The sequence below is a fragment of the Dromiciops gliroides genome, chromosome 6, assembly GCF_019393635.1.
Source record: "Dromiciops gliroides isolate mDroGli1 chromosome 6, mDroGli1.pri, whole genome shotgun sequence".
Lineage (NCBI taxonomy): Eukaryota > Metazoa > Chordata > Mammalia > Microbiotheria > Microbiotheriidae > Dromiciops > Dromiciops gliroides.
Genome location: NC_057866.1, coordinates 153,935,561 through 153,955,734, shown reverse-complemented (window position 1 = coordinate 153,955,734; position 20,174 = coordinate 153,935,561). Strand labels below are relative to the sequence as shown.

At 37.7% G+C, this 20,174-nt stretch overlaps 1 pseudogene; it reads left to right on the top strand.

Annotated features, from left to right (window-relative positions):
• The first annotated feature begins 5,976 nt into the window (after positions 1 to 5,976).
• On the top strand, positions 5,977 to 6,395 carry LOC122730775 (annotated as a pseudogene).
• Positions 6,396 to 20,174: the final 13,779 nt, after the last annotated feature.

Genomic DNA, 20,174 nt, shown 5'->3' with positions numbered 1-20,174 from the left:
GAGTTCTCCATGAAATAGTCTTTGAGGAAAGCATACATTTGAAATTCAAACAACATGGCTAGCCCATCAGAGTTATACTCTCTGCAGTAGAGTTTGGTAGTTTAGCTAGAGAGAAGACCTTAGTATCTGGTATCAGGTGATCTTCAGAATCTTCCCAAGACATTCAAATAGAAGCGATTAAATTTCCTGGCATGACACTGCTGGACTGTCCAGGTTTCACAGGCATTCAGCAATGAGGTCAGAACAATGGCTCTGTAGACCTTCAGTTTGGCAGTCAGTCTCATACCTCTTCTTTCCCATATTTCTTTTCTACTTCTTCTGATAATTTTGGCCCAACAATTAACACCAAGAAAACACAGCTGCTCCACCTGACAGCACCACAACATCCATACACGGAGCCATCAGTTCCAGCAAATGGAGAAGTTTTGAATGCTATGGATAAGTTCCCTTACCTTGGCATTGAACTTTCCAGGGATGTACCCATTGATAATGAGGTTGTTGCACGCATTGCCAGAGCTAGCTCAGCATTTGGGAGGCTCTAAATGTATATATACACATGTATGTAATATATGTCAATATGTATACACAAATATATAAATGTAATGATAATTGTAATGATTGAAAGTTTATTACTAGATGGAATGTGATTTGTTCCACATAATACAGAAAAAAGGTGGAAAAGATTTATGTAACGTGAGTTTTTAAAATAAACTCACTTCATATTGTGGCATAAGGTATACAACCAACATTACACATATATGTAAAAAAAGAGAAAGATTATTATTTTACATTTATTGCATTGCAGAAGTTTGTAGAGACTGTGTCTGGTAAGTTATGTGTATTTTTGGAGCAGTAGATGGAGGAGGTGAGAGACAGAGTTACTTCCACCAATCACAGGCCTGTCATGAACAAGGAAAAATGAAATTGAATCATAGACCCAACCCACAAGTGGCCAGGACTCAGCACCTAAGATTCTCCTCCATACTGACCTGTATCTTCTCTGTATCAGCTTCACTCTGGCTCTGACTTGGGGCTTTGCTTATAACTTACAGCTTTAGTCTTGGTCTCCAAAGTTCCTTCCGGCTCTAAGTACTTGTGATTCCAGTGATTCCTGATCCAACAATGACCTAGGACAGCAATAGGACAGCTGAAGCAGGCTGAAAAGTGCCCAGGAGAAACATCATAGATCTCAGCTCCTGACCCACAAGCTTTGAGGAGGCTGGTTATACATGGGAGTGCTGGAACCAGCATTGGAGAGTCAATTGTTAAATTTTCATTGTGAGCAGCTTATTTTTTTAACACTTCAGAAGAAAATCAGCAAACACTACAAATTAGGGCTTGATTTATTGTTCTTTTGATTGTCTAGACTTAGGAAAGTGATGGAGAAAAATATGACTAAAGTAGATTAAGCTTAAAAGTGCCTCCTGAACCAGTTAAACATTTATCAACCCCTATTTCTATAGCCCTTCTATGAAGCACTTTCCTCACAATCTGCTGGTCAGGGGGCAGCTAGGTGGCACAGTGGATAAAGCACCGGCCCTGGATTCAGGAGTACCTGAGTTCAAATCCGGCCTCAGACACTTGACACTTACTAGCTGTGTGACCCTGGGCAAGTCACTTAACGTTCACTGCCCCGCAAAAACAAAACAAAACGATGGCCAGATAGATAACCCAAGTATCATTATCCCCATTTCATAGGCAGGGAACTTGAATCTCAGAGAAGTCAAGTAACTTACCTATTGTCCTTTAATGGGTGTCAGAGCTAAGATTCAAACCCAGATATCCTGGTTCCAAGTCCAGGATTTTGCCCAAAACACTCATCGACTCCAACTTGTTTCCTGGGAACTAGAAGAGAACTCTCTTTTTTATAGGAGAAACTGAAAATATACAAGCAAAATATACAACTTATCTCAAGCCAAACTGAATCACTTTTTGTTCTTATTCTTGTTCTTCTACTTCTTCTTGTTCTTGTTCTTTCTTATTCTTGTTCTTGTTCTTCTCCTTCTCTTACTTCTCTTCCTCTTCCTTCTCTTCCTTCATCTCCTCCTCCTCCTTTTTGTCCTCCTCCTCTTTCTCTTCCTCCTCCTCCTCAGCCTTCAATACCATTAATTAGGGGGATTAGCTACTGGTTATAAAACAGATTGCCAAGGAGTTAGTTACAGGATTCAGGGAGCTGAGTCAGATGTAGAATGTAGGTCATATAAAGAAAAACTATACCAGGTAATGGGTTAAAAGCTGCGCAGGACAACCAGATGGTTTTAGGAGTAGCAGGTAAATACACACTCTATTCTCTAGAGATACTTAAAGTAGGCTTAGTTAGGGGAGAGTACACTAAGGTAGAAATTGGGACTTGATTTATTCTTAACTCACTGAACCTGCTTAGTAAGTTTTCCTCTCAAAGTCCTAGGAAAATGAAAGTGGTTTAGTATAGTGGGAAGCTCTGGCTTTGAACTTTAAATGGCCTGATTTCAAATCTCAGCCCTGTCACTTTCTACTTCTTGGGCAAATCACTTGACCTCAATTGTAAAATGGGGGCTGGACTAGGTGATCTCTAAGGAGTCCCTTATCTCTAAAGTGCTGTATTCCTATAAGGATTATGTATCGTTTGGACACTTAATATGAAACTGTACATGGAGGCTGTGCTTTAGTCTTCCTGTCAGTAAAATAAAGACTATTGCATTGGAGTGTATAAATTTAGAGGTTAAAAGGACCTCACAATTCATTTAGACAACGCTCCCATTTTATAGATAAGAAAATGAAGGCCCAGGAAGGTTGAATGATTTGCCCAGTGTCATACTGACAGTACTGGGATTTGAACCCAGGTCCTCTGACTGTGATCTTTTTACATATCCAGGGATCTTTCTTTCTACTGTTCCATGTGGTAAAGGATCTCTTACCATCCCCTGTGGATATGGTGAGGAATCAATACATAACATCTACAAATCTTGGGTCTTTGCAAAGGAAGGCATTGTAAATAGAGACAACCTGCTTTTATAATGAGGAATTACTAGTCACATGAAACCTACAAATGTACCAGCAATTTAGACTACATACCCCAATGTGGGGTTAGCCTAGTTGATCTCTCAGAGCCCCTTCTAGCTCTGACATTCTATGAAATCCTTGGAAATGTCAAATTCTGCATGAATAATACTTTGCTTTAATAATACAGTGCATTTGTCTAGCCTTTGCACTTTTCAAAGGGCTTTCACCTACAGAGCCTCCTGAAAACATTGAGATGTGTGTGTGTGTTTGTCACAGAAAGCTATCATTAAATTCAGAAGTTGATTTTGAGAATACACTGGGTGAGTTGATTTCAAAATAAATTGCAAACATCTAAAAATCCTAGGAAGACTGGTGATCCAGGTTTCCTATAAACTCTGTTGTTATTTAGTCATTTATCAATAGGGTCTGATTCTTTGCAACCACATTTGGGATTTTCTTGGCAAAAATACTGGAGTGGTTTGCCATTTTCTTCACCAGCTCATTTTATAGATGAGGAAACTGAGGCAAATAGGATTAAGTTACTTGCCCAGGGTCACACAACTAGCAAGTGGCTAATACCAGATTTGAACTCAGGAAGAGGAGTCTTCCTGACTCTAGACCCAGCCTATCCACTGTACCACCCATAAAGACTAGATAGGCCTCAGCAAATTAATTGCTTTTAAAATGGGAACCAACAAAGAACCACTTTAGGAATCCCTTATTAGCAAACAATTGTCTATTCCTCATTAGCAAATACTTAGTTGAAAGTGAGTTAGGGTGCCCTGGGCCTTTCACTTGGAAATATTTTTGTTCTCTAGTTGTCTAAGTAGGGAACCTTTTGGGACCTCATAGAGCCTTTCAGCCTGTTAGAGATGAAAGGGAATGATTATAGGGATTACTTAGTCCAATTTTTGCATATTATAGATGAGGAAATTCAAGACCAGAGCCAGGAAGAGACTTGTCCAATGTCAAAAGGTCAAAAAGATGAAGAGGCAGAGAAATTCTGTGAAGAACATGACAAAATTCTCCAAACTATACCTTAACATAAGATGATTTCAAAGCAAAGGTGAACATAGGGGAGGATGACCAAAACATTTTTTTATAAATTATGTGATGGAAAATATGGAACAGAATTAAGAAAGGGAAGAGGGCAAAGGCTTATAAACCATACAGAAGTCTCATGACGCTATGTCATGAATACCTTTTACAAGAAAAAAAAAAGACAAAAGATGCCAGGCATGGTGAGCCCCGAACAGATAATTTAAAAACCCAATGATATATTTTTGAAAAAAGATTATATCTTAATGAACAGAAAATTGCCTGTTACTGATATAGATGGTTTGGGATCAGCTGTCTGTGTCTTAGAGCAAAGGTCGAAACATACAGAATTAGAAGGATAAAGATGAGATGATAATGGCATACAACTAAAATGACTCCAATCTGCCTTGTCAAAACAAATGTTTGATTCTTTAAAAAATGGGAAACCAATAAAAGAAAAACAATTGATATACTTTCTCACTATTTTCTATGGAAGTTTAACTAAATCTTAAGCAATTGCTATAACAAGATGGCCAAAACAACTCTAGGAACTGCCTCAATCAGCAAACACTATTTCTCCTTACCAAGAAGAGAAACATAGCTGCCAAGATACATATTATCTTAGACTATAAGCTTAATTTCAAAAATTTATGAGAGAATTTGGTGGGAAGGGATGAATTGTATTGAGTCATTAAATAGTAAGATGTAGAGGAAGAGAAAATGAATCTGCAGAAAGCTTATATTAGACCCAATTGAGTATTTAAAGATGTATTTAAGTATTTAAAGATGCATTTAAAGAATATTTAAAGAAGAAACTGAAAGGAGTTCAACAAATAGATGCAAAAATGAGACAGATCTGTTAGAAATTTTGTAGCAAACTATTTTCTTCACCAATTATAGTAGAATGGCCATAAAAGGACTATGAGTCAAAAAGAGCAGCAGTTCACAAATGTACCCATGAGATATGCTCTGAAATGGACACAGTTTTGAGGGAATTGGGAGGATTGATCTTCAAAATATTTAAAATAGGGAAGATAATGAAATTTTAAAAAATAATATGAGGTATTACTACATTAAAAAGGCCACCAAAAAAAAATAGGCCACTAGTAGGATGTCAATAACCACTAACCCATATGCCTATTTTTGCCATCTCTACAAAACCTTGAATAATCAACCAAAATATTAATAGAATATTAATAAATTAATTTAGAATAATCAAATTTGGGTAGGCCAAGCAAATATAAATAAAAATTATAAGCCTACCTAAATTAATCTATTTATTTAGTACCATACCAAACTATCAAAAATATTTTATAGAGCTTGAAAAAATAACAAAAAATGGAATAATCAAACCCAAATAGTAAATATATCATTGATAAAGATATGAGAAAAAAGCAACCTTCTACAAATAGTACACAAAATATAGAATATCTCATCTTCATAGTCAAACTGACTGAAAGTTTTAAAGAATATAATTCCCAATGTATTTATTGTATTGAGTCCTTTAAAAAAAATTGATTCAGCAGAGTCTTAAAGACTCTCAAGGTATATGCTAAGATCATAATGAATTCCTTGACTGATACAATGACAAGAATAATTTTGTTCAATAATCCTCTGATGAACCACAACATAGAACACGGCAGACAACACGGAGATGTATTTTTGGCAAAGGTTTTGTCACTGTCATGAAAAATGTACTGGGCAGAGTCCAAATAACAGAGGGATTTTCTACAGATTGTGGAGTCTACCAGATACTTCTGTTTGGAAATGACTTTATGCTGATTGCATCATTTCCCCAAATTCTAAGGAGCCTTGTAATCAAGATCTACAATCTCTCCAAAGAGTTCAGACTAACTATTCACAAAAGAAAAACTCAATGGATGGAGCCATTACATACAGCAGAAGCAGCAGCCGCCGCAGCAGAGGCGGCAGCAGGTACGTAGCTGCACGGCCAAGATGTGTGACGTCACGGAGTATCAGACTGCTGAGTTCAAGGAGGCCTTCCAGCTGTTTGACCGCACCGGGCATGGAAAGATCTTATACAGCCAGTGTGGGGGCGTGATGCGGACCTTGGGCCAGAACCCCACTAATGTTGAGGTGCTCAAGGTCTTAGGGTGATGAGATGAATGTGAAGGTGCTGGACTTCGAACACTTTCTGCCAATGCTGCAGACCGTAGCAAAGAATAAGGACCAGGGTGCATATGAAGACTACGTAGAGGGGCTTCGGGTGTTTGATACGGAAGGGAACGGCACAGTCATCACTCTGGGTGAGAAGATGACTTGAAGAAGAAGTGGAAGTGTTGGTGGCAGGGCATGTGGACAGCAGCGGTTGTATCAGCTATGAAGAGCTAATCCGGTTGGTGCTGAACGGCTGAGAACAAAAGTCCCCTTTTCACAAAGAATTCCCTAACTTTCTCAGTGTGAAAATGATCTTCTCGCCCCTGAAGCAACTAACTACACTGTCAGGGTTACCGACATCCTTCCTTCCAACCCCACCACATGGTCTCTTTGGCCTACCTGCTCTCCGCTTTCACCAAATTAAACTTGCTAACTGCTCTTAAAAACAAAAACAAAACCTTCAATGGATATAATGCTCCCCTGTCCCCAAGATTATTAAATGCAGTTGGTTGGACAGAACGTTGACTTGGTTATCCATAGGCACATCCATCTTGGAAAGACACTGCAGATGGATAGCAAGCTGGGCACAGAAGAGAACAGGAGGGAAAGAATAGGCTAGGTTCCACTTAAGAAATTTCACATAGGACTCATTTCTCAGTTTTATAGAGAACTGAGTCAAATTTATACAAATACAAGTCACAAGATACGAATAGGCAGTTTTCAGACAAAGAAATCAAAGCTATCTATAATCATATGAAAAAATGCTCTAGGTCACTATTGATCAGAGAAGTGCAAATTGAAACAACTCTGAGGTATCACCTCACCTATCAGAGTGGCAAATATAACAAAACCAGAAAATATTGGATGTTGGAGGGGATGTGGGAAAGCTGGGACACTGGTGGAATTGTGAAAAGATCCAACCTTTGGAACTATACCCAAAGGGCTCTAGAGCTTTGCATACCCTTTGATCTAGCAATACCACTGCTAGGTTTATATCCCAAAGACATCCCCCCAAAAGAAAAAGACCTATTTGTACAAAAATATTTATAGCAGCTCTTTTTGTGGTGGCTAAGAACTGGAAATCAAAGGAATGCCCATTAGTTGGGGAATGGCTAAACAGCTGTGTGATGGTGATGGAATATTATTGTGCTATAAGAAATGACAGGGGGCAGCTAGGTGGCACAGTGGATAAAGCACCAGCCCTGGATTCAGGAGTACCTGAGTTCAAATCCGGCCTCAGACACTTGACACTAGCTGTGTGACTCTGGGCAAATCACAAGCAGGATGATTTCAGAAAGACTTGTATGAACTGATGTGTTGTGAAGTGAGCAAAACCAAGAGAACATTGTGCACAGAGACAGCAATATTGTTTGATAAAGAATTGTGAATGACAACTATTCTCAGCAATACAATGATCCAAGACAATCCCAAAGGATTATTGATGAAACATACTATCCACCTCCAAAGAAAGAACTGATATTGATTGAACACAGACTGAAACATGCTATTTTTCACTTTCTTTCATTTTTTTCCCTTTTATCTAAGTTTTCTTTTACAAAATGACTAATATAGTAATGTTTTATATAATTGCACATGTATAACCCATATCTGATTGCTTACCACCTTAGGGAGGGGGAGGGGAAGGAGAGGAGGGAGAAAAATTGGAATTCAAAACTATAAATTATTATTTAAAAAATTAAAAATTGTAAAACCAAAAACCCTCACAGGTCTTTCAAAGACCCCAAGCTGCTCCCTGAAAAAAAATCCATCTTGTTAATACCAATATTCTTCAAAAGGGACCCTAAAGTAGTGGTGATGATGATGATAGCTGACGTTTATGTAGCAATTTATGGTTTGAAAAGTGTTTTCTATATGTTTTCTCATTTAGTTTTATGATGTTGGGTTGTTTTTTTATTGTATTTTTTGTTAGTTTGAAATTGACAAAAACCAATAAACATGAATATATCTATGTACAAATAAGAACAGAAAAATAATAAATATGTAATCATGAGTCTTATAATGTACAGCTCTGGCGTTTAAGCTTAGCCATGACAGTGCACACTTTTGGTGTTCGGTGCTGGTTCTCAGCCTGGCAGGCAGTTTGGGATTCGGTGAGTTTTATAATGGAATAGAGACTAAGTTTAGATCTAAGATTATTCATTTGTATTTCTACTTTCCTATTTCCCTAATTGGTATCACCTTTTTGTTGTCTAATTAATTCCCAAACAATAAAAGCTAATCCCTCACTGATTAAAGCTCAGAGTCTTCTTTTTCTTAGTGGTCTGGGAGATATATAAGGGGAAAAGTTAAAGGGGGAGTTTAATGCTCGTATATCCAATTTTAAATCTCACAGGTTTTTTTTTTAAGTCTAAACTCATTTCAGCAAAGCTGTCTTGCTCACTTGTATTGATTTCTGAATCTCCTTCTGAGGCAGGTAGGTGGCACAGTAGATAGAGTACTGAGCCTGGACTCAGGAAGACCTGAATTCAAATCAAGCCTCAGACAATTGCTAACTGTATAACCCTGGGCAAGTCACATAACTTATCTGTGCTTCAATTCTCTAAACTGTAAAATGGAGATTATAACAGAACCTACTTATGAAGGTCAAATGAGATAATCATTTGTAAGGCACTTTGCATGGCACCTAGGCACAATGCCTGGCACATAGTTGGTTCTATATGAGTGCTTATTCCCTTTCTTCTGTGAATTTTCTTTAAATGTTTCATTGATGCTCTTTTCTTCTTTTCAGGGGTTTAGTAGTAGTAGTAGTTGTTGTTGTTGTTATCATTGTGAGGCAATTGGCATTAAGTGACTTGCCCAGGGTCACACAGCCAGTAAGTGTCAAGTGTCTGAGGCTGGATTTAAACTCAGGTCCTCCTGAATCCAGGGCCAGTGCTTTATCTACTTCGCCACCTAGCTGCCCCGGTATAATTATTATTTATCCTCTTTTCCCCTATTTCTCTTCCCATCCAAAAAAAACCAACCAAACAAAAAAACCCCTCTCATTGTAACGAGTTGACATGATCAAAGTAAATCCCCTGAAAATGTATGACTCATTTTGCACCTTCAATCCATTCATTTCCTCTCTGCCAAGAATTAAGAAACCTATTTCATTACCAGTTTTCTGGAGTTATGGTTCGTCATTGCTTTGATTAGAATTAACTCTTTTAAAGATGTTTCTCTTTACAATAATGCAGTCATATGTATAAATTTTTCTCTTGGTTCTGCTTATTTCATTGTGCATCAATTGATATTTCTTCCCAGATTTCTCTGAATCAGTCTTTTTTGTCATTTCTTTTTAAAAAATTTATAACAAGCGTTTCCATAACATAGTACAATAAAAAAGATGATTACACATGAAACTGCAAATCTACTATACACAACTTGCTGCTCCTTTAAAATATACAATAAAATTATCATGTAAATTTCTTTTTTTTTTTAATCTTTTTTCCCCTCTTCCCCCTTCCTGCCCTAGAGATGGCTACCATTAGACAAAAATAGGTATAGATAGATATGTTTGTGTATACACACATGTATATACCTATTTATGTTTACATACATACATATATATACATATAATTTTTCTATATGTACTTCTATTTATCAGTTCTTTCTCTGGATGCAGATGATCTCTTTCTTCATATGTCCTTTATAGTTAATTTGGGTATTTATAATAGTCAAAATAACTTATTCTCTCAAAGTCATTCTTGTTTTGTTTTTGTTTTTTGTGAGGCAATTGGGGTTAAGTGACTTGCCCAGCTAGTAAGTGTTAAGTGTCTGAGGTCAGATTTGAACTCAGGTACTCCTGACTCCAGGGCTGGTGCTCTATCCACTGCGCCACCTAGCCGCCCCCCTCGAAGTCATTCTTAAAACAATATTGCTGTTACTGTATACAAGTGTTCTCTTGGTTCTGCTCATTTTACTCTTCATTATTTAGTGCAAGTTTTTCTGTGTTTTTCTAAAACTATTGAGTTCATCATTTCTTATAACACAGTAGTATTACAAAACAATCATATACTGCAATTTGTTTCATACAGAGCAATAATATTCTATTATATTCATGTATCACTATTTGTTCAGCTAATCCTAATTTGATAGCTCCATCCCCTTAATTATATATATCCTTGTTGTTGTTGTTGTTGTTGTTGTTGTTACATAGCCCAGTAATGATAACTGGGTTCAGGTTACTGATCTTTCGGGTATAGCTGCAAATTGCATTCTAAAATGGTTGAACCAATTCACATATTTGGCAACAAGGTAGTAGTGAGCCTATCTTCCAACATCCTTTTCAATGGTAGCCATTTTCATTTGTTCTCATCTTTGCCAATCTAATGAATCTGAAATGGGACCTCAAAGCTGATTTAATTTGCATTTCTCTTATTACTAATGACATAGCATTTTTAATGGGTGTTGGTAGCTTTCATTTCTTCTTTGAGAACTACCTATATTTACCTTCTGACTATTTAATGGGAAATGGCTCTTGTTCTTGTAGACTAGAATCAGCTCCCTATGTATCTTGGATATAAGAACTTTATCAGGGGGCAGCTAGGTCGTGGAGTGGATAAAGCACTGGCCCTGGATTTAGGAGAACCTGAGTTCAAATCCAGCATCAGACACTTGACACTTACTAGCTATGTGACCCTGGGCAAGTCACTTAACTCTCATTGCCCCACCCCCAAAAAGAATTTTATCAGAGAAACCTGTAGCAAAGATTCCTCTCCCTCTTTTCCCCCAATTAACTGCTTTCATTCTAATTCTAACTGCATTGATTTTGTTTGTTAAAAAGCTTTTCAATTTTATGTAATCGAAATTATTCATCTTTTCTCCTGTGATTCTCTCTGTCCCTTGTTGAGTGAAGAACTCTTTTCCTTTCCACAGTTGGGCATGATAACACCTTCCCTTCTCCTCTCATTTGTTTTTTTGCTTGTTTGTTTTTTTCTCATTTGTTTTTGATATGACCTTCTTTAGTCATATATCCATTTGGAGCTTATTGTGGCATATGGTGTGAGAAGTTGGTTTGTTGGTTTTTTTGTTTTAAAATGTTGATAACTACTTCAATATAATTAGTTCCATTTATAATACTATGTACTTTATTTTATGCATTTAAAAACATTATTCTGAGAAGTGGTCTATAGGCTTAACTAGATTGCCAAAAAAGTCCATGACAACAAAAATGTTAAGAATCCTTATTCTAAATATATTTTTTGTCAGATTGCTTTCTAGTTTCCTAGCAATTTTTGTTGTATACTGAGTCTTTATTCCAATACTTGGGGTTTGGGGTTTATCAAACATTATATTACTATATTTGTTTACTTCTAGATCTTGTGTTCCTAATCTATCTCACTGAACAACTTTTCTTTCTTTTTTTAACCACTACCAAATAATTTTGATTATTTCTGTTTAGTAGTATAGTTTGGGATCTGATACTTCTGGGCCCTGTTCCTTTCCACTTTAAAAAATGTTTTCCATTGAGATTTTTGGTCTTTTGTTTCTCAAGTTGAATGATGTCATTTTTCAAAATAGCTCTATAAAGTATCCCCTTTTATTGTGGTGCTGAATACTTAAATAAGTTTAAGTAGTGTTGTAATTTTTATTATGTGGGCAAGGCCCAACCATGAGCAACTAATATCTTAATTATTTTGGTCTCTCTTAAATGTGTGCAAAGAGTATTTTGCAATTGTATTAATATAATTTTGTGTCTGTGTCTTGGTAGGCAGACTCCCCAATATTTTATATTTTCTGTAACTATTTTTGAATGGAATTTCTTTTTCTATTTCTTCTTGTTGGTTTTTGTTGGGAATGTGCATAAAGGCTAATAATTTGTATGGTTTTGTTTTATATGCTGCTACCTTGCTGAAGTTACTATTTCAATTAATTTTAGTTTAATATCTAGGATATTCTAAGTACATCATTATGTTATCCTCAGAAATGGATAATTTTGTTTTTTTCTTTGCCTGTACATATTCCCTCAATTCTTTTTTATTTTATTATTATTATATCTAGCATTTCTAGACTATATTGAATAATAGTGGTGATATTGGGTATCCTTGCTTTATCCCTGATCTTATTCAAATGATCTCTAGTGTTTTTCCATTAGAATGGATCTAATGCTAGATCTTGATTTTAGATAAATGTTATTTATCATGTTAGGACAAGTTCATTTATTTCTACATTTTAAACAAAAATATATATTGCATTTTATTAAATATAACTACATCCATCACTTGTGATTTTGTTGGTTTTTGTGGTTAATGTCTATTATGATCCTGGATTTTCTGACATTGATCCAATCCTGCATTTTTGGTATAAATTCAACCTTGTCATAGTGTTTAATCTTTTTACTATATTGTTATAGCCTCCTTGCTAATACTTTATTATCTATTTTGTATTATTAGAAACTAGTCTATAGTTGTCTTTTTCTTTCTTCATTAAGTATCAAAACCATTTTTGTATTTGCAAAGAGTTTATATAATATTGGAATCAATGTTCTTTGTATGTTTAATAGATTTATTATACACACATATATAATATTAATATCAATATTATCTATGGTGCCTTTAAGCAAAATATACTGTCCCTCTTTATCTCTTTTAATCATGTCTATATTTATAGTTGTCTTGTCTGAAATAATTTCAAACATGTTTTTTTTACCTAAAGCATAATAAATTTTGCTCTAGCCCCCCATTTTGATTCCATGCAGATGTTTCAAGCATTTTGTTGTCACAACATATTGCTGAATCCTCTTCTCTGATCCATTCTACTATCCTCTTTGTTTTATGAATGAATTCATTCCATTAATACTCATGGTCATAACTGATAATTATGTATTTTCCTCTATCATATATGTTTAACTTTTCCCCTCTATTTCCCAGCACCCCTTTAAAAAGAGGAAGAGGGTTGTAAAAGAGCGGGAATGTTACTAACACTAACATATGTTATTGAGTCCATTTTGTTGCCCCTCCACTCTTCCCTTCACTCAAACCCCCATCACTGGTTCTTATACTTTCTTTCCTCTTAATGCCTTTAAAAAATGATCTACCCTCCAAAGTCAGAGTTTGTTTTGTTTTGTTTTGTCTGTTCCCTCATTGACTCTATCCTCCATCTTAAACCCTTCTATTACTATTACTTCCTGTTTACCTATCAAGTTTAATGTATTACTATCATAAATTTTGTATGTTTGCACACCCATGTGTGTTTTAACACTATCTTATTTATTTCAGATAAATTGGTCCATCTGATGCCCAGTACTCCCATCCCTTCCTCCATAATTATATAGTCCTCTCCTTGCATACCCCAATTATGAGACCTAATGAGTTTCACTCCCTTCTTCCTCATTTCTTCCTCAAGTCTATTTCCTTTTTCTTTTATTTTTTCTTTCCTCTCTTAGACCATAAAACTGAACAATCTCGACCACTAGTTCATTCCCTCTAGAATCCTTGGGCTATATTAGGCTTTTGGAGGGAAAACATCTCTTTTCCCTTTATTAGAATACAAGTAATTCAGCATTATTTGACCCCTTCCATTTGCTCAAATACATTACCTCCGGAGCTTTTTGTTGTTGTTGTTATATTTGCAATTCAAGATAGGAATACTTGAAAATCCTCTATTCTATTAAGGACCATTTTTCCCCTTTGTATGGTTTTCTCAGTCTTGCAGGGTAAAATAGTCTCAATTTTAAGCCTTTATTTTGTACCTTTTGGAATATCATATTAAGAATTTCTCTCTAGTTAGAGTATTTGTTGTCAAATGTTGTGTGATTTTATTGAATTTCTCTTTCACTTGAATTTCTTCTTCTCAAACTTTTTTTTTTCTTTGACCTGAAAGCTTTGGATTATGTCATCCCTAGTTTTCATTTTAGATTTTTTTCAAGAGATAACCAGTGAAATTTTTTCTTCTATTTCTACTTTTGCCCTTTGATTCCTAGAGGGAAAAGTAGTTTTAAGTCATGATTTCTTGGCATTTGATATCCAGTCTTTTTTTGATTATGGTTTTCAGGAAGTCTGATGATTCTTAAATTGTTTCTCTTTAACCTGCTATCCAAGAGACTTGTTTTTTTATAGTAAAATGTTCATCTTTTCTTCTATTTTTCAATCATTTGCTTTTGTGTTAATATTTCTTGTTGTCTCATGTAGTTATTGAATTCTGTTTGGTCTGTTCTAATCTTGAGACAGTCGATTACCTGGATAAATTATCAGTTTTATATTCTAAGCTTTTTATTCTCCTTCCAGTTCTTTCTTCCAGAAAGAATTTCTTCTTATTTAACTTATAATTCAATTTGTTTTTACAAATATATCTATGCCTCTTGTCTGTGAGGTCAAGCTATTTTTTTCCTCTGAAAATCTGTCTCTAGCTATTATGGTGTTACTCTCTTCCGCGTGTACTTTCCCAGGTGTTTTCTTCACAATATTAAGTCATCATGCTTTACTACTTCCCATACTCTACAGTGCAATGACAATGGCCTTTTAGCCATTCTTCATATATGACACAGTATCTCCTGACTTGCTTCTTTTTCACTGTCTATCCCGCATGACTTGAGCGCTCTTCCTCTCCACTTCCACCTCTTGGCTTCCCCAGCTTTTTTTAAGACTCAGTTCCAATCCCACCTTCTACAAGAAGCCTTTCTTGGTCCCCTCTACCCCTCAATGCCTTCCCTGTGAGATTGCCCTCAATCTACACTGTATATCTCCCTTTTTTTCCCTTTGCTGGGCAATGAGGGTTAAATGACTTGCCCAGGGTCACACAGCTAGTGTCAAGTGTTTGAGGCTGGATTTGAACTCAGGTCCTCCTGAATCCAGGGCCAGTGCTTTATCCACTGCTCCACCTAGCTGCCCCCTCTACATTGTATATCATATATATACATGGTTGCCTGTATGTTATCTTCTTCGTTAGACTGTGGGCTCCTCTGGGGCGAGGACCATGTTTTATTCTTTATTTGCATTCCCAGGGCTCAGAACAGTACCTGGCACATATTAAATGCTTTTATTGATCAACTGATTTGACTGTTAACTCATATCTTCAGCCACAGTTCCTAATTTAGCTTTTTGTATCTGCAGCATCCTGTACTTGGAGGGATCAAGCCCTGTTTGTTCCTGCCCTTGATTGTCTAAGCTTCTGCTACTGCCTCCTACCTCCCTTTATGTGTCTCTGCTCAGAGTATTAACAGGCTTCAGGGTCCCAAGTCAGAGCTCTGTGGTCAGAAGTCCCTGCTCTCTCAGCATTTCTGTCTTCTGTCTTCTCCAGGGGACCCTGGTGTGATCCTTGCTTCAGGTTTCTTTTCTTTCCTTGTGGGATACCTCTTCTAGCACTGTGTCTCATGGTTGTCTCTCTATGCAGGATCTGACTAATGTATCTCTTTAGATTTCTTAATTATTTGATCTGGTGCCTTTTTTTGGTCACTGCTAGAGTATAAAGGCATCTCTATGACTTTTCATATCAGCATCTTGATCAGGAACCCCTCTGTATCTTTGTTTTTGGTTTTGGTTTTTTGGTGGGGCAATGAGGGTTAAGTGACTTGCTCAGGGTCACACAGCTAGTAAATGTGAAGTGTTTGAGGCTGGATTTGAACTCAGATCCTCCTGAATCCAGGACTGGTGCTTTATCCACTGTGCCACCTAGGTGCCCCCTCCCTCTGAATCTTTGAATACGATAAGTAAAGAACAAAACTCTTGGTGAACCAAAAGAAATGGAAAGACATATGGTGGGCATATATAAGCTGTACAAGTGTATGAAGAAAAAGTGCCCTAAAAGATAACTAAGATTTATATCGGTAGCAATAGGAGTAGGAGTGGACCTCACATGTGTATAGAGGTCCATGAATGACTAGAGTTTATCCTTATGTGGTTCAAAGGGAGGCAGAATAGGCATTCCTACCCTCTTATCCTCCCACTCTTCTCCAAGGGAGACTTTCATTCCTACAAGGAGGTGAAGCAGAAGGTTGGGGCCAGAGACCATCACCCTGCTCTCCTCAGAGGGAAAGAGGACACCAGGCTAGAAGTATATCCATCTGATCCCTTAAAGATTGTTAGTCTAGAGGATGTGATGATATTCCATCTAACCTTTGAGTGCTTTGTCATTTTGGGGGGGAAGTGGAGTCTTTAAGCTCTATATCCAAGGATTGACCCCTTTCCCACCTAATATCAGTTTCACAATGAACACATGTAGCAAATAGAAACCCATTTATCCAAATCGTAGCAAAACAGGAATCAGAGACAGTATACATAGCAGAAAATATACCAGATGAAACAGAATGAAGAAGCTCTCCCATTGGGAGTGAGATAACTCAGCTCAGCAAGAGAGGGTATCCTGGATCTCACCTAATGGAAAACTCCCCAAAGTCTCTAGTGTGGTAAGCTGAGAATGGGAACATGATAAAGACTGTCTGTTCCTCTCATGTCTTTCCAGAGTCTTTTCCTTCAGCAACCTGGGGTGGGGTTGGCCTCTTCCATCTTCTCTCTCAAATCTGGAAGCTGACTCAATGCTCAAAGAAGACTCGCTTGGAGAGTCCCAAGAGGGACTCCAAGGGGACTCTCATCCCCAAAGGAGAAATGGCTGAGAACTGAAACATTCACCTCTTAACATTCCCATCCACCCCCTCATTTCCACCAATAAGGAAAGTCCCTTACCTGTGGGCTTTGGGACAGGGGCTACATAATATTGGATAAAGAGAAGTTGATCATATATTAAGACATAATAGATGTACATCCTAGTGCTGAAAGGGTATTCATGTAATATCAGAAGACTTAAAGAAAAACTTGGGGCACCTTGTGTGGATCTCTGTGAAGGATTTATAGGGAAAGTAGGTTGGGGGATGGGGGCAGGAAAGGGAGGCTGACCTACTACCATTGACAACTGGGCCTGAGGTTCTGAGTAGAACAGGGATTCTGGTTTCTCTCCTACAGGGTTAGTGATGGTGGATGAGGGGAAGGCAATTCAGTGATGAGCTAGGAGAGGTGAAACAGGAGGAAGTAAAGTTGGGGAGGAAAGGTCTCTCTTGTGACTGTTTCTGCTCAACTACCTCAAGGAGTCTGGGTGACCTGGGTTGTTGGAGAATGAGGGAAGAGAAGTAGAAAGGTTGTCCCACTTTGATGGCCAGCCATATCACATTGAGCTGAGAAGCCCCTTCCTGCCTTTCTAGTCTCCTTATTCTTTATCCTAATTCTATAGTCCAGCGACACTAGTTTTCTTCTGTTCTTCCCATATGTTATTTCATCTCCTCTGTGGCTTTTCAGTGGTTGTTCCTTATGCCTGGGATGCTTTTATCTCTTCACCTCTGCCTCGGGATCCTCTGACTTCCTTCAAGACTCAGCTCAAATCCCACCTTCTACCTTTGCTGAATAATACCCCCCTAATAGTGCCTTCCCTCTGAGGTTATATTCCATTTACAGTGTGTGTGTGTGTGTGTGTGTGTGTGTGTGTGTACATGGATGGGGGGGTGGTGGTCAGCTAGATGGAGCAGTGCATAGAATGCTGGGCTTGAATCAGAAAGACTCATCTTTATGAGTTCAAACCCAGCCTTAGACACTAGCTGTGTGATCCATGGCAAGTCAGGTAACCCTGTTTGCCTCAGTTTCCTCATCTGTAAAATGAACTGGAGAAGGGAATGACAAACCACTCCAGAATCCCTGCCAAGAAAACCCCAAATAGGGTCACAAAGAGTCAGACACAACTGAAATGACCAAACAACAACATGTGTATATAATATATAATTAAGAGTTGGACATGAGTGAAACGACTCACCAAATATATATGGATAAATATCATAGATGTGTGCATACATGTACATATACACATAGATATGTATATCTACAAATGTACAGTTGTTTGTCCATATCATCTGTTGTCTCCCTCATTGGCACATCAGCTCCTTGAGAGCAAATCCCAACTTTTTGCCCTTCTTTGGATCCCAAGGGCTCAGCACAGTGTTTTGAACATAAGTGTTTAATAAATGTTGGTGATTTAATTCAATTATGGTCCACTAAACCCCCTAGAATTTTTTTCAGATGCCTCCTTTGTCTTTATCTGAATCCAGACGGGCCGGTCCTCAGACCACAGACACAGATTCCTGAGCCTGTGCTTCAAGTCCTTTCCGTTTAATTGGACCCATCAGTACAAGTGTTCCATTGGTTCAGCCTTTCAGGACCCAGAGTCACTTCTGTGTAATAATGAAGTATCAGGGCGGACTTTAGTGGAAGATAACAAAACATCCAATTAAATACATGAACATGGCCTTTCCCCCTCCGTACACTGACTTTTCATGACCGGGAAGACAGGGCCAGGAGGCATAGATTTTTTGATCCTAGCCCTGACTTCAACATTTTCTAGATACCTAAGGTAACTTCTGGCTTTAAATCTATCTCTACAGAAGAAACAAAGCCACAGAAATGAAGCAATTTACCCAAGTTCACACACATAATACAATTCAATAAACATTTATTAAGCATCTACCAAGTCTGAGGCATTATGCTAGGTGCCGGCATTACAAAGACTAAACAATTGTCCTTTTCCCCCAATGAGCATTCCCTCTTCCTTTTCCCTAAGTAATTTCTTTTAGAAGGATATGGGTTAGTAAGTAACCAGGCTGGAATCTGAACCTAAGGTCTCTGACATCAAATTCACTGCTCTTTGCCATCTTCCTTATGATGTGATTTTATAACATAATCTTTGTGCCTCAATTTCTCTTCCTATAACAGAAGCTGTAAGGTCAGAAAGACGGGAAGTGTTATATACAGTGCTTATCTTTCAACAGCAGATTTTTGGGGCATGAATGGAAGTTAGGAAATCAATATTTTAGCCCTGATCCTGCCACTAACTAGAAGTGTGACTTTGGGTAAATTGTTTCATATCACTTCAGATAAATTTCTCCATCTATAAAATGAATGGATTGGAAAAGATTGTTTCTAAGGTCTTGAGGTCCTCCTTTAAAAAGGTCAGTTCTAAAATTCTAACCAGTACAATCCAAGGAGCATTCACTAACCACTTAGGTCCTAGGGATACAAAAACAAAAGAAAAAAAAACAGTCCCTTCCCTCAAAGAGCTTACATTCCCCTGGGACAATAGAACACACAAACAGATAAGTAAATAAAAGATCATTTGAGGAGGGAGAGCGCCAGCACTGACAACTAAAGGAATCAGAAAAGGCTTCTCTTAGAAGGTGCTAAGCCTTGAATGAATCTAGAGAGTCTAAGAGACGCAGGTGAGCAGCCAGTGTATTATAGGTAGAGGAAAAAAAGGAACAAACTGGGAAGATAAAAAATCCCAGAAGAGGTAGAATGGCAAGTTGGGGGAAAGGTAAATAAGTCATTTTGGCTGGAACACAGAGTATATAAGACGGTTAAATATAAAATAAGCTTGGGAAAGTGGTATGGAGCTTGGTTTCCAATGCCAAGGCAAGGGGATTTGTATTTTATCCTAGAAGCAATAGGAAGCCAATAAAAGTCGTTGAATGGGATAGGGAAGGGTCAGTCTTGTGCTTTTCTTTTTTCCCCTTTCTGGCAGCTACATGGAGAAGAGGTGGGAGGTAGCAGGGGGATTGTCTATGTGAGCAGCAGAGAGGCTGCGATATCTAATGATTGTTTCTGTTTAAATTATGGAACTGATCTCAGAGGGAGTTAATGGTGATCGACTCTCCCACCTCCTTCTGCTCCCCCCTCCAATCCCAAACAAAAAACAGATTTTCAGGAACCAAGGGGATGATATGGAAATTCAAGGAAATTGAAAATAATGTCTTGTCTATAACCTATGCATGGAGGTCAATAAAGTGATTAAAATAGGAAATAGCCAAGAAATCAGAAAGCTTCAAAGGGAGAGAGTCCAGTTTGGAGAGTGAAGCTGTGGTCCATTTCTTCTTGGCTTTCTCTACCATCCTACCTTGTGCAGGCAATTAAGTGCCAGCCACAGAAAACATTTCCCTGGGCTTTTATTGTTCCAGAACCTGGATTCTTTTGTCCTTAATATAATGGATATGCAGAAACAGTGACAGAACAGAGGGATTTTTTTCCCCCTAAGCTATGACACATAGACTCCAGCTTCCTCCCCAC